General features: G+C 45.8%; 1 long non-coding RNA gene across 1 annotated transcript in view; it reads left to right on the forward strand.

Annotated features, from left to right (window-relative positions):
- Positions 1-11,424: 11,424 nt before the first annotated feature.
- The window catches only part of LOC116216663, a 14,122-nt gene continuing 9,618 nt past the window's right edge, over positions 11,425-15,928 (forward strand). The window contains exon 1 of the long non-coding RNA XR_004159885.1: positions 11,425-15,174. This is a non-coding gene — a long non-coding RNA (uncharacterized LOC116216663). The remainder of the gene's footprint in view (positions 15,175-15,928) is intronic.

The raw sequence follows: 15,928 nt of genomic DNA on the forward strand, positions 1-15,928 counted from the left end.
AAATAGTAACATCACAGTCACTAACGAGTGATTCATCATCATTCTGTAGAGCTTTGGCAACATGTCAAAGGGCAAATGTTCAGGAAAATAGAATATTTTCCCAGTGTTAGTAAAATGTTCAGCAAAATAAATATGAACTCCCTGGAGATCACTGGCAATAAACATCTAATTGCAGCCTCCACAGAAATGCATCATTCTTTCTGTTATTTTCTGTAGTTCCCCTGGATAAGGAATGTATCTGTGAAAGATTAATCTCTCGATAGCGGATTTCCCATGAAAGGAGTTTACCTTTTCTGTAACTTCTTTTGACTCTTCAAAAACTAACATGAGGGTGTTCCAAGCATTAACTGCCAACCTGTGATTTGGTCTGGGGTGCAGCCCCGGGCACGTGCTATTGAAGAGATTCTGTTAGCAATGCAAATTGCCATGATTTAGCCATCTTACCTGCTGTGTAACATAACTTATTTATGAAGAGAACTAAATAGGTGCTGGGCCAGTGAGACGGTGAGCTCCATAGCATATCCTGAAAGTACCTTTACTTGAGGCAGAAACCCTTCTTTGGAACAGTTTTCCATCCCAAGTATGATTCCTGGTTTCCAGAACTGCTCCACTATGGAAGATGGGCAGCAAGCACCTGCCCGAAAGGGAAGATGTTAGTCATTAAACCTCACTGCCTGCCAAAGGGAAACTCTTTGGGAGGCTGAGCTGGCTGCAAGTGTTTGTTAGCTTCTCCAGCTTCTTTATGAGAAAGAAGGGGGAAGTGGAAGATCTCTAACATCAAAGCAAAAAGACCAGATGTTGGTCGTGGTCAGTAAAACTGAGAAATTCACAAAGAACAGGAAATCTTAACAGGTGAGAGGATCAAAGAAACATGTTTTCACAGGAGAAAGGCTTTTCTTAACGTGTGGGAATAGTCAAAGTCAAAGCAAGCTGTTCTGTAACAAGGAAGAAAAGAGTGAAATGCTACGACTGAAGAACAAAATCATTTTCATCACTTGTTCAAGTCAAATGTCTCTCAGAGGAAGGTGAGAGACAAGCATTCACTGCTTTGTCTTCTGTGTTCTTGTACTTCTGCTTTTATTTAACATAAGCTACTTTTTTATGTGAGGCTTTACAACCAGTGTTTACTTTCCCTGCCATAGGTATAACAGTGCTGTCTCCTGCAACCCACAGGCAGAAATGTCAGGAAGAGATGGTCCTATGCCTATGGGAGAGCAGCTGCAATGATGCCAGCGTGACATGGCCACAGAGCACTTGGGCACAGCAGTGGCTTGTCAAAGAGGATAAACCAGCAACTCTGAGGATAATGCCCTCAGACATGTGAGGCAAGGGCATCTTGTGGGGAGGCCCACAGTCAAAGGAGCTCTCAAATAGATGCTTGTCTTCATGTGGATAATGTTTACAATGGGTCCTTAATGCCTTCTTAAATGGGATGGACTGAAGCATGCTTGTCAGCCACAATTGTGATATCCCGAGTGGGTAGAACTGTCACATTGAGATCATGATCTGGTTTAAATTGATCCATCAGACGTGAAGCTTGCAAAGTTTTCAGATGTCTCCAGAAGTGTAATTATCTTATATTCCTGGCACAAGGGATTAGCAGCTGTTTTTCCTTATCCTTTGCTTTTTCTGTCTCAGTCTCTTTAAACATGTTATTCTTGTGTAATGTAGAGAAAAATATGATTAAGTTCCCATGGTTAATAACATAGCACAGTTTGTAGGAGGAGGAAAAATATTGATTAGGCCAAGTGATATAGCTGGAAAAAACAGACAAGCTTTTAAGCACACAAAGGATGAGTGAGCCCAGCAGGCTGTCAGTTTTCTCAACCATATCATTTGGTTTAACAAGAGCAATTTCCTCTCTGTGAGCCGGCTCATGCGGATCCTCTTGGGGCACAGCCTGGAGAACATGCTGGGAATGAGGAAGCTTACTGAAGTCTCCCTAGCACCCCACTTAATAAATTGGCACAGACCTGGGTGAGAAGAACCTTGTTATTATCCAGTTGCCTTGAAATTACTCTTAAGTCAGGATAGGGTCAGTTAAAAATACAAATATTTATTCATGGAATCCAAACTAGCCAGTGTTGTCACAGAGTTTATAACATGTAAGGTAGAAGGAATGGAAGGACAAAGCACTCTTGAGAAGTGATAGGGAAGGTCTCTCTCTTGCCGTCCCTTGCTTTCTCTCTGCTGTCTCCCAGCAGCTTGCTGCATCCTTCCCCATGCTCACATGGGCAGTGGCTTGACCACTTTTCTTTGTTAAAATTTGAGTTGCCTGATTTTCTTGGGGTCTTAAGTTTCTCCGTGATGAACCAGGTGTTATTTTCAGTTCCTGTCTGTCCACATGCCCAGGCATGTGATATTTTCTGTGTCCTCCCACTGCCCTCATGCCTACCTTGGTGTTGTGACCTTACACTGAACCACAGCAATCAGTACCTTAAGGAGTGTGCTTGATTCCAGCCTCTCTGGGATAACCACATACTTCTCCTCAACGAGTTTTGACTAAAAGCAGACATGTAGAATTAACCTCTTTACAGCAATAGTGGATTTAGGGTTGTTGACTTCTAATATCTTTCTTCTGAACTTATTCAGAGAAGTATCTTATCTTCATGCCTTTTAAGAATTAATGAATGCTTTCTCACAGCTCTGAGCAGGGACTTGAAGACTGTGTATCGTTTCTTACATGAGGGGCTGAGACAGATGGGCTGGCAGCAGGATTAAGCTGAGAAGTGTGTATGTTTTCATGGCCTAGAATGAGATGCCCAGACTGTTGGGTTTCTGTTTTATAAATTCCGTTCTTTCTTCTAACATGATCAGAGCAAATTCCCATTGGCTTCCATTACTGTTGTCAGCATCGTGTCAACTTTTCTACAGCCAGACGTTGGGGTGATGATGGGTACCTAGATAAGTCAAATGCAAATAGCTGAGAAGCTTGCTGAAGGAGTCCAGGTGAGGTGTTTGGGTGTTCAAGGCCTTTCTGTTAACAGAATGGCGGATAAATTCTGCGGAGACCCAACTGCTTCCCACTGGTGGTAAAATAACATAAGGCAACTTGTGGCAAAAGCTTTCTCTTCATGTTACTTCGTACAAGAAGCACAAAGCAGTTTGTAGAATGCTTGTTTCAGGACTTTCCCAGAAAGCTGCTGAACAGATGCTTTGTTCGATGCTGATTTTGTCCCTTTAACACCCTGGGATGTTTTGAGCCCACAGCTGGTCCCACAGACAGGGCCAAAGGAGGCACAGCTGGACCACATGCCACTCGGTGGCTCTTCAGCAGAAACTTCTGCCCTGGCTGTGGCTCCTCAGTAACATTTCCTGAGCTGCAAGGAGAAGCAGAAAGTGAAATAGCAAAAGGAAGTGAGATAAGCTGGTGCTTCTGTTGCTCCTTCTAGAAATGAATGAAAAAGGCCTGAAAAGTGGGACTTCTGCTTCTCAGAAAGGCTTCATTTTCTTCTTATGTCTTATCCTTTGAAGCATCAGAAAAGCCAAGACTTTGCTGCTTTTTCATGTGAAACTGAATGGATATCTCTGATAACAGCCGTGTAGAGCAGACTAAGCTGAATCTTTAGAGAACTGATATTTTTATTACAGTTTTCCACAGAGGGATTGCATTAAACATGTACTAACAAAGCTAACCAACATCACTTTAAACAGCCTATATACAGTTTACATCTTCTCTCAGATAATTACGCTATACCTCTGTCATAGATATCCTAATCCTCTTCATTCTCAAGCTTTGCATGCAATTTACCAGGAAAAAAAGTAGAGACAAGATCTGATTTTTTCCTGTACAAAATATCCACTGAAAAATTAACTCCAAAACCTATGAGATGAAGACTCTTGCAAGACTGCATTATAGCTAGGAAAGGTGAAAAAAAGGCCATGAACCCATTTGTTCCTCTCTGGAGATTATTCCCAGCAGCTGAGAATAGAGCTAGTTTTTCTTAGGGAAGCTTGTCTCAGCTCTTAGTGTGGTACTCTGGCTGAGGCTGTCCTGAACTGAGAGCCACCAGCTTTGGGTTCCAGCTCTGCTGCAGCACGAGGGTTCTCAGATCTCCCTGCTCCAGTTCTGCAGGCTGCTTGACAGATCCAACAGGCACACAGCTGACAAACTGAAAAACAAAAGCCTTTCCATCTTTAGAAGATGCCCGTTGGAAGGATGCAGGGTCTGATCCCACAACTGTTAGTTCAAAAATGTTGTGTCCTACCTCCATGCACAGTGTTGTATTGGGGTTGCATTCAGGAAATAGCATGGGATTTCCACTCTGCTGCTGCCTAGCAGGCTGCCAAGCAGCCCGTGAGCATGAGGCAGGCAGCAGGGAGGCTGAGGCACCAGTACAGGGTTGTCCTCTGCCAGCTGGCACCAGGTGGGAGTCCTTGCCATGAGCAGGGCACTGGGAAGGGCTCCCAGCTGGAGCACAACATCTCATGGAATGTTTCTCACTGGAAAGCAGACGCTTTGGTCAGAAAGGATCCCTTGGGCTGGAATGTACCTGGCTCCAGTTTTGAGGAAACTTGGATGAAATTGTGAAAACCATAAACTGTTTTGTTTTGTTTTTTTTTTTCATTTACTTAGAAATTGCTGAAACTCAGGAAACACAGATCTACTGAGACAGAAGCAAAAGCAAAAGGTTGTCATTATTCTCATGTATCCTTTTACCTGCTCTTCACTATGCCTTGCCAGGACACACATTGAGAAGCTTAACAAGTCCTCAAATGAAGGAACACAACTCCCTTTCTTTCTATACAATGAAAGCAGATAGACTTGTGTGACATCAGACAGAGTTATTCAACCATGATGTCCTTTGTACAAGCAAGAGATTTTTTCAAGAATAAGACGGCTGTGACACTAATAAAGCTAATCAGCTGTAGCTTCTGTATGATGATTTTCTTCCTTGGATATCAAAGGACTTCACAAGGAATGGCATTCTTATCCTGTCAGCTAGAAGAAGGGAACAGATACAACAGAATTGAAAGAACTAGTCCATGATCAAATAGTGAATCAAGGGGAGAGAAATAGGCCCTGTTCCCCACGATTAGCTTGTCCCATGGCAGGTCCTGAAGGTGAGAGCTTTGTCCTCAGCCTGGTCTTTGGAGGGAGGAATTCACACCAATGGCATTTCATCTCCTCTCTCTACTGCTGCTTCTGATCTTCATCCCTTCCTGCCAGCTTGGCACAAACTGAAGCAATACCTCCTTCTCCTCCTTCCCATTGGGCTAAGCGCGGTGTGAGGGCCTCAAGGCAAAGGGAAAGGCAGCATCCCATGACAGGAGGAGGAAAATGGCTCAGACAGTGGGAGCAACTGAATGAGAAAAAGAAATGGGGTCACTTGCTTGAAATTTAGGTGTCATTCCCATTGGACACTGAGGAGTGGGACCTTGTGGTGTTGTTTTTTAAATTAAAGAAAAAAAAGCTAAACACGGAGTGGAGCGTTGCTCTGTTTTTTACGAGGAAATGTGTCTGTTTCACAATGATGACTTGCAGATCTTTACGCATAGATCATAAGGAAGCAGTGGTTCCAAGGGCCTGGAAATCGAGGTGCTGCGCTTTGCAAGGGAATGGCCTGGCAGTGCCTTACTCAGCAGGTGACTCTGTGGCTGTATGCAAGCAGCAGTGTCAGGGCTTGGTCACACTAAAGCCTCTCTGCAGTGGGTAATGCACATGCACCTAAGAGAGTCCTAGCCCAAACATTTTATAGTCTCTCTGGCACAGACACTTTGGAGCTTGGAAATTTAGGGAAGAGGAATGGTTTCTCGGAGATCTCCAAGGAAACTTGTGGCAGAAGTACAAACACGGTAAATTCACATCTGCTGGGCTGAAGCTGTGTCCTGACTTCAGAAGTCAACTGAGTACTTTCAGTACTTCAGTGCATTTTACCTGCTTGTCTTCTGCAGGCATTTACTGCAAACTTACGGTTAGAGACTGAGATCCACAGAGAAAATAAATGAAACAAGAAAAGCCTCTTTTGGTCTGCTCTGGATAGAATTCAGAAGGTTTATATATGGAAATTATCCTTTTGCCAAGGGTGAAGGGAGACCTGGGAAATGTCAGCTCCATGGGCAGCATCAATGAAAGTACACTTCTTCTACAGGGAGCTGTCAGATAGCACGAAGCAGCTGGGTGTCACCAGAGAAGATCTCTGCTTTTTGAGGAGGGGAGAGGAGGGAATCTCTCCATGACTCAGAGACAGGGGGCTCGGCAGGGGCAGGTCAGCCAGCTACTATAGCTGGATTAACAAATTAGGCAGATATGTTCCCCACTCTGTAGTTACAGCACAGGGCTGGAAGGAAGAAGGTGCAGTCAGAAGGGATAATGCGGGAAGAGCTCAGTTTCCACATGTAGTGTCAGCTGAATGGCCAGAAGGGATTCTGATGAAAGCCAGCAGCCTGGAGCAGGATCCTGTCTGTCTGCCTCTAGTGCATGTATCTCCATGTTCAAGGGCATATGATCCTGTCTCCTCAGCCCACATAAAACACAGCATTATAAATTACTGATATTTCCCTTTCTCTAATTCCCAATGCTTAAATTAATGCTAAGCCTATGTCTTTAAGCTCTGTTTGTTGCTCCTCTTGTTGCCATAGCATTTAGTGTTTCCATGTTGGAGATTTCCTTTTTTTTTTTTTCCAGACATTACCCCATCAGCACAGCTCCAGACCTGGGATCCCAGCCACTTTTGGCTAATAGGAAACTCGTTTTTGTTGCTATAAAAGTATCAAGCCATGTAAATGCTAGTGGCTTAGACCTGGGTCTTCGTGTCTAGGAATAGCAACAAAGCTCAGTGAGTGAGAGAGGGAGGAGCACAGACCTCTGTGCATCCTAGCTCATTCCTCAGAGCCAGCACGTCCTTCCAAGGACAGGGAGAGGAATGGGCCTTTCCAATCCTTCAACACACTTGCAAGACCTATGGGTTTTTTCGGTGTGAATGATCCTCTGGGTTGCACCTGCATTAGAGTTGGCAAAAGCCAGCAGGACCCACCAAAATGCTGCCCAACAGAAGGGGACTGGTCTGAGTCATACTGAAAGAATGGATTATCCACTCAAGAGTGCAGTGCCTTGGAGACAAAAGAAATTTCTCTGTTAGGCCCTGATCCAAGGATGAGCAGCCTTTTAGGAGGTGTTGGTCTACAGTTAGAGCCAAGCTGTCCATAAGGACCTGCAGTACATGATGGACATCGAAGAAAGTGTGACACCAGAGCCCCTCACCTTACTCCATCCCATTTTTGCAGTTCTGTCTATCTGAGTGCAGTTTGCTCTGTGTGCTCAGGGTGAGCGAGACCAAAAGTCTCTTGAGAGACTGGAGCAGGGGCAGTAGGGAAGGAGAGGGAATCTGAGGCTTTTGAAGTGAACTACCTGCTGCTAAAACCAGGGAATTCAGAGGGAAATTCAGGCTGGTTACAGTGTGAGTGCTGCATTGCTTCTTGTTCTGGGCTCCTCCAACATCCTCCAGCCCTTCAAAGCAAGGCCAAAGCTAGTAGCACTCACGGAAGGCAGCACCCAGGCATTAATTCTGCCTGGAGACACTGCATTGGTCCCAGCCTCTGGTTGCCTGTCTGGACAACAGAAGTAATGAATGGGGTTTTAATTGCCTTACTAAAGTGTCTGCTGAAATAGGGATGGAAAATATGAGCTAAGCACAAAGTATCACTAATACTAAGCTATTTCTTACAGCATTCTGCTTTCTGCAAATTATTGCTATTGACTCACCCTAGCACTCACATTATTTATGCTGCACATAGTGTCAATCTGTTACACTGCGGCACAGATTGAAGGAATGAGATAAAATGCTTCAGGGAATTGGCATGAAGCTTTAACTAGCTCTGAGTAACAGCTACCGCTAATTATTAACATTATGTGTTCAATTAAATTACATTAAATTAATAAAGCATTCCAGCTACTGTATTATGTCATATTGTAACACATCAGGTGCAGCAGTGCATACTGGTAATGTATAAGAAAATTACAGAAGATACAATTTTAGAAGTGAGGAAAAAATAAATTTGAAGTAGCATTGCTTTTTTAGAAAATCCTGAACGCTTTTTTCATTCAAATTCTGTTTGTGGGCCCCATGGATTTTGAGGTGAAACAAATCCAGGATTGTTCCTGGAACTTTTCATGAGACTCAGACAGGAAGCATAGTGCCAAATTCAAACAGTGTTCCTGGTGTCTGCCACTTGTGCTTTCTTGTGGTTTTGGATGAGTACTTCCTGGCTTATACTCATGGGCTATGTTGCTGTCCAGGGAAAACCCTTGAAAGAAAGGAATTTCAGCACAGAGCTCATTGGCCCTACTGCCCTGATTTATTTTTATTACTACTAGTCCTCGTATCATTTTTTTGTTTTGTTTTGTTTGCACATGAAAGGAAAAAAATGTTTCTGGCAAAGGAAAACTGATAAAATCCTCAGGGGAATGTCTCCCGTTTGAACTTTCTTAAATTCCCAGGAGCAAAGAGGGCTGATGGCAGCAAGGCTGAGGGAGCCGAATAAAACGTGGCCAGGGAAGCAGAAAGGGCTGAGAAGCCACGCTGCTCCCTGTCAGCAGGCTTCCCTGAGCACTGCTGCTGGGGCGCTGTGAGACAAACAGCCACGAGCATAAGGTGCCATGGGAAATCCTTGGCTCAGTTTCTTGTTAGTGCAGGGCTCAGGCATTTCCTCAGGTGATGTTGGGCAGAGGCAGCATGGTCTGGGTGCCCCTTCTCATCCCTGTGCTACTTCTTTCTGCTCCAGGGCACAGATGGTTTCTGCTCCTGCCCTTCACCAATGTCTCTATTTCCCAGCTAATTGTCCTCTCACCTGCCGTGCTGATAACCAAGCTAAATTCAGTGTTCTGGTTTTTCCTAGTAGAAATATCTTGGAAATTTAATAGCACAACTCTTCTCTGACCAAGGCTGCCTGAAAGGAACTGCTACAGGCAGCCAGCTCTCCTGGAGCAGAGACTGATTTCATCTGCTGTTGTTTAATTTTAAAGTTGCAGACCCCAATGATGTCATCTTTCTGCCAATTCCACCCCAGACAGCACATCCAGGATGTAAAAGCTCTCTGCTCCAGGAAGTGTCTCAGCTGGCTCTTGGCTTCCCATGGCTTCTGGAGGCAGAGAACACGTGCACAGAAGGCAGCCGCTATCTCACGTCAAAGCCAACATCCCAAACTGTAGAGCTCCCAACATGTAGATTAACATGGATTGTGTGGCTAGGGTCTCCTCACACACTGTGTGCAGGAGGTAGATGCCAAATCCTGGGAACCTCCTCCCTCACATCTGAGGTCCTTTCAGCTGAGCACTGTATTGATAAATGCTTTGTTTTCATTGTTAGCCTCATTTCATCCAGAGTGGGGAAGAAGGCTCATAGAGACTTGAGAGAGTTCACTTCCCTGTTGGCATGCTGATCGTTGGGCTCTACTAAAAGCAATAAATCATAGAATAATTTGTATTTGACTAGCGATTCTTCGCTGCACATTGATGGCATTTTAACTGCTTCTGACCATTACAGAGCATTTGACCATGAGTAGAAACTGTTAGATTCAACCTTGACATTTTAACATAATAAAGCAATTAAGATGGGTGTTGCACATTAAATATTTTGCTTCCAGAGCAGAATTCATAATACAAGCCTATCTAGTCCTGTCTCAGAGCAGCCTGAATATCTCCCTTCCGTTGCATATTTAGCCTAATGAATATTCGTGCCTGCCTTGACTTGGCAGCAGAAGATGGGAAGGTCTCTGAGGCTTTGGGTGTGCTCCTGAGCACCGCAGCTGCTGGTGAGAGATGCTGTCAGGCTGCATGGTGTTGCTGATACCACAGCCCAGGAAGAATCCGTTCCACCACAGGCAATGCACCTTCTCACAAGTACCTTCTCTTCTGTGCCTTCCACATGGAGAAAAAAAGGCCCAGAGTCTTCACAAGGGCTTTGTCCTCACTGTCCTCTCTCCAAAAAAAGAGGGAGCACTGAGAGGTGTTTCATGTTGCTGCTTCAGGCTGTAAAACCCTATGATTGCTCAGTGCTGCAGCTCAATGAGCTGCTGGTGGCACAGACCCTGCAGTGTGTTGATACTTTATCTGAAGAGCTGTGTGAAAGGACAATTAGAGAAATGCAGTGCATGTGTGTGGTACAGAGCTGGGAAGTAGCTGGCACAGCTGTGTCCACCTCCATTGCTCCACAGTCCTGAAGTAGACTGAAGTCTGCTCACATCCATCGCAAAGCTTCAAAAAATACATGGGTGTTATTTTTTCCATCATACCCTTCTTTGTTGTGCTGCATCCTTGTTACCTCCTTGGTCTGTTTTGTTTTCTGTTAGTGACTTGGTGGAAAATCAGCTCCTGTGATGCCTAGCAAAGAGCAGGAGGAAGAGAGAGCTGACTTCAGTCTTGTGACTGTGTTTGTTTTTCTCCTCATTGGGGGATTTATTTCGTGACTCTTGCTGAAGTGTTTACAGAAAGTTTGACAGCTAGGCAGAAAGTCATTTGCAAGGAAACTGGGATAAATCAAAACAAAAATGTTGGTCGGCTTCCCAGAGGAAGAAGAGCTCTTTTTTTGTAAAGTCCATGCTGCCCTTCCTCTCCACCCACATGCTGTGGAAGCTTAAAGGCAATACATGGGAGCAGGACAGAGATGAAGGCTGAACCAAGCCTGAGATGGAAGATGGAAAGAAGCTCATTTATTCCCAAAACCCTTTTGCTTTTTTCCTGTCTTTAACTTGATGTCAGTGAGAAGGACACAGTCATATAGACAAATCAGAAGTTAATTTCAGTGACAGTGAACAGTGACAACAAAAATAATACAGTTCTGCTGTGTTGGCATCCTCTAGTCCCTACCAGCTGTTTCCAGCTGTCAAGGAGAACTTGAGGACTACTTTGGACATTATCAAATAACTTATCCTTACCGTATCCTATTCTGCAAGCTGAGAAACTGAGGCACAGGCAAGCTAAGGGTCACACTTGATGCTGCAGGGAGATGCAGCAGGGCCAGCTGTAGAAACAAACACCAACGCTCTGTCAGGCCAGATTTTTGGCTGTGAGAAAGGCTAAGTAGAGACTCACCCCTGCACTTTTCTATTTCATCTCTCCTGACAAAAGCCATGCTTTGTGCAGCACATGTCAGGTGCAGCCTGGAGCCAGTAGTCCCAAACTGGTTGGAGGCTCACAGAAGATGAGCAGCATCTCCATCCCTGGAGAGGCAGTGGAGGCGTACAGCACCAGCACACAGCACAATGCATAGCCCAGCTGCAGCAGCCATGCAGGTCACATCTTTACTTTGTGGCTTTACAGCCTGAAGCTTCAACCAGGCACCTCCTTGTTGCTGAGCTGCTCAGTGGCACCACAGACTTTGCAGACTGAGGAGCTAAGCAGTGCTTTGGGCCAGTTCAGTTATGCAGGAGCTGAAATACTTTCCTATTTGCAGATAACATGTTCGGGTTTCATTGAGAGCTAGAGTACATTTTGACATTAAAAAAAAAAAAAAAGTTATAGGGCTTTTAAGAAAGCCTAATGAATAAAAAATATGCTTACAGCATTTAGATATTGGGCAGAGTCAGTTTGGGCCTGCAGCCCTTGCCCTCTGAAGGGTATTTTCCCACTGCCATTAGGATCACAGGCAGTAACTCTCTCTTGCTTCTGACTCTTTATTCATTCCTTCAGAGGATGCTAGCTAAATAGCAGATAAGTAAATACGTAATCAATGAGACATTTATTGAATGTTAATGCTTTGTTTATTAGGGCTTAGAAATTTAAATAGGTCCCATTAAGATGTAGAGTGCACAGCAGGAAAACTTCTCAATGTCACAGACCCCAATCACAGAATAATGGTGAGGTGGGGCTTTCCAAATGGGAACTGCTTTGTGGCTAAGGTGTGGGGCTTCTTCTGTTTGCTGCCTCTCACCCTGCATCAGCAGGCTGCACACAAGGACATCTCCACTGCAGGACGAGCCATGCAGGGCTTCCCGCAGCTTCCCTGACCCGAGCTGACTGGTCCTCTTGAGTCTGAGCTCAGGGAAGCCATGCAAGCACAGTGGAATTCCTGTGCTAGCAACCTGAAACAGAGCTTCTGAGCTCATGCCTGGCTGTTGCAGCTGGATTATATCTGGGCTCAGCTGGCTCACCTCCAGTTTGGCTGTCCTTCCCTGTGTTGAGGTAGACCCTATTTAGTTTCTTCAGTGAAGACTGAGAACATCAGTCACTAATGTAACAGCTGGAATGTGCAGAAGCATTATCACAATAGGAATTGCAGCCACTGTCAGAATTTCTGGTGGAGATGTCTGCAAGGAGGGGTGGAAATCCCATCATTGGAGCCACATGAAACCGCACAAGCAAAATATGGAGGCCCTCATCGCTCAGGCCTGCATAAGGGCCCACTGAGCTCACAGTGTGCAGGAGAGAGCCTCAGCACGGCCTGATGCCAACGAGCAAACTGTCACCTGAGAAGGGCCCACAGCTCTCCTCAGGAGCCGACTCCATCCCCACACAGGGCTGGAGGCCACGTTCTTTGCTGCACACTGTGAGCTCAGTGGGCCCTTATGCAGGCCTGAGCGATGAGGGCCAGGCTAAGCAGGCCCTGATGAGCAAGTGCAGGCCCTGGTGTACGAGGTGCAGGCTGCCTGAGGTGCTCAGCATGGACAGGATACAGCTGGCTCTGCCGCCTGTGTGGCATAGAGGTGTGAGGGCCAGGAGCTGGGCCTGCAGCTCGGCGTGCTGCTGGCTGCTCACTGGCATGGCTGGGGTTGTTACCTTGCGGCTAATTACAGTGCTTTCACCAGCCCTGCAAACACTGCACGTTTTTAGCACTTGCTGAAAAGTTTAAGATGTGTCCTGGGTGTGTGTTTGCAGTAGACGCTACGTTTTACGAGCATTTTTTTCCTTCCTGTAACAGTAGTAACTCTACCTTTACTCTGGCCTCGTTTTTCTAGTCAAGTCTGGTCCATCCCAGTCTAACTGGGCCCTTCACAGGGCCTATGTGCCTGCAGAAAGCATTAAAGGCAAAAGGATATTTTTAACGGCAAGGGTAATTAACCCCTCGCCCAGCTTACCAGAAGATGATGGAGTCTCTTTTTAAAGACGGTATCTTTCCAAATGATGCACATTTCTTTATGGGTCTGTAGGATGGGGGTGAGGAATAGAGAATGGCTATGGGCTGTGATCCAGGTGCTTTGTCCTCCTCTTTTCCAGAAAGACACCGCTTTGGGGTCTGCCCTCTCTCTTGTGTTACGCTGCATCAAGGCAACTGCCTGGAATAACTATGTGAGCAGCACTGAGCAATGTTCTTCTCCTGTGTATTTTGGCAGCCAGGAGGAGAATAGATTTGCTATCAATATATATGACACGAAAATTGCAGGCAATGGGATCTAACCCTTCAGGAAGCCCTGTCTGAAAGCAGGGGCACATACCCACTGCATTATTTATCCTCTCACGTGGTGATTACATAAATTGCCTCAGCAATTTCACTGGAAAAGGTTCCTTGAACCTCTTTACTTCCCACCCTGAAAAAAATGTGTTTTATGCAATGGACACAGATGGCTCCAGAAGGGATGTATGCAGGGAGGGCAGGGAGCCTCGGATGCTGCATTAATACCAACTTCTCTCTGCCTTTGCAGCTCACCTTTAGCAGGGATAAGAGCAAATTCCCCGGCAGATCGAGCACCATCAAGCACCTGACAAGTCTTATGAACACTTTCAAGAGCCAGGCTTGAGAGCTCGAGCACTTACTCATTTATTGCTTTGATATTAAAAACAGAGTCACAGATATTAAAACAGAGAGACTCTGAATACAGGGGAGATATGATCTGTTCTGTATACGGAAATTGCTCAGCTTCATGTTCTACATGGCGCTTCAGATTACAAAAAAGACCTACAGAGTCCCATTTGTCAGGGAGCTTTTCTAAGGGACCAAAAGCAGAACATGAGCAATAGAAAAGCTTCCAGGTTTCCCAGTTCCATCTTGCAACTCTTGCAAAAATCAGCCCCACACCTAAAGTTTGAGGTCCCCAATACTCTTCTCTGCTATGAGACACCTGATTTTCTTCAGCCCTGCAGTCAAAACAGCCATCTGCAAATCTCACCCTGCAATTGCTGGAGTTCCTCACCAGAGGGATACTTCTAAACTGAAAAGTGTAAATCCATTGTGATGGTTGGACACACACACGGACTACAGTGATGATACCTTTGTACAAAGCACTCCTTTAATGGAAACAGTATACAGTGATGCTAAGCACATAACTTTGCACAGTAAGCTTTTGCCAGTGTAACTTAATCCAAAAATCCAACTGTTCCCCAAGAGGAACAAGCTGCATTGCCAGTGGCATTGTTTTGCTGGTAACTGTGCATCTGCACTGGAGCATTTTGCAGGCAGTTCCCCCCCATCCATGCAGCCAGAATGGCTCCCTGGCCACAGGAAGGAATGAGGAGACAGCATTGGGCAGCTGTGCTCAGCCCAGTCTGCAGCAGCAAAGCAGTACTATACGTCTGCTGGTACAAATCAGTGCAACATAAAAAGATCCTGAAAACCACATTTTCACAAATCCAATGGATGAAAACACAAAGGAAGTATGGAGGGACAAGGAACATACAGTATTGAGGAAGTAAAGGCATCACTTCCCACAGCCCATCCACAGCTGTTTTCATCTTCCCAGAGCGAGCTCTATTCCACACCTGCATCTGTCCCAAGAGCAATTGGAGACTGTTCCTTTAAAAAAACAAAAACAAAAACAAAAAACCCCAAACAAATAATAATTAAAAAAAAAAACACCAAAAGAAACCCAAACAACAGTGGAGGTCACTAATTTGGGAACTCATTGGCGCCAGCTGACTGCAAGGAGCCAGAGCTACTAAATAGGTGTGAGCACTGGTGGAGAAGATGTTAGAGAGTAGTAGTGCTGTTTGGTAATCTGATGTGTGAATTAAAAAGAACACAGACTGAGCTGGAGAAGTCCACCAGTGGGAAGAAGCTGCATGAAGAGCCTTAGGAGAGTCAGCCTAGGAAGATAATGCTGGACTGGAGAGAGACATCCCTATTTCCACCAGAAGCCTGGACCAGCACTCAGAGTAAAGAAAGGACTTGGAGCGCTGTGCTATGCTGAGAGACCACACTGAAGAAACAGCTTGGGCTCACCTCGCTGCTGCATGCTGGGAAGGAGCCGGCAGCCCTGCTGAGTTCACGTGGCGGTCCCTGGGCTCAAGGACTTGGCACAGAGGTGAGTGAATTCTGGCAACGGGAATCCCCCCCTCCTCAAAGGCAGAGGTGAACGTAAAGTGTCTGTCAGTGCTTGCTGAAGGGAGAGAAGCTTCTGGGCAGGATTACTTCAAAAGGGGCTGATCACGGTAGTCCAAAGGTGTCTGTCTTAGAACACTTTCCATAACAGCGGGGAGGGGACAGTGGGGCTGGGCAGAAGCCTCAGGCTGTAGGTGAGTGTCAAGTCGAGACGCGTGATGCTGATGCAGATCAGAGCTTGCCCGAGCCCTGGGACCAGGTAGCCCTGGTCCCATGCTCAGCTGTGTTGTGCTGATCCCACCATTCCCCAGCCAGTCTTTGGGCCTGGCTTTGTAAAGTGGCTGAAACTGAGTTAAGCAGAGAACAACAGAGGGAAGGCAGAGATTTCATCTTTTTGATTGTGAAGATGCTGGATCTGGACAGTGGCCAGTCTGTCTTCCCCGGGATGAGCCTGGGAAGCCCAGAGGCTGCTCTCGTTTATCTGCAAGCTGCTCACAGTGGCGTTTGTGAAGCAGTAATGAGACATCTGATTGACCCAAATAGATCGGTGATCGCGGTCTCAGGAATGCTTAACGTGCTGAAAATCGAGCAGCAGGTCAGCCAGGCTGACGTTTAACCCTATACTAATTGTCAGATTCTGAAAACACTCCGGCGTGCTGTAGCGACAGGTCGGGCAGCTGTTCCAGCAGCCCTTCGCTCTCCCCGCAAGCTGTTACAGGGGACAGCGTTACCGGTCG

Source organism: Meleagris gallopavo, chromosome 5 (genome assembly GCF_000146605.3).
Source record: "Meleagris gallopavo isolate NT-WF06-2002-E0010 breed Aviagen turkey brand Nicholas breeding stock chromosome 5, Turkey_5.1, whole genome shotgun sequence".
Taxonomy (NCBI): domain Eukaryota; kingdom Metazoa; phylum Chordata; class Aves; order Galliformes; family Phasianidae; genus Meleagris; species Meleagris gallopavo.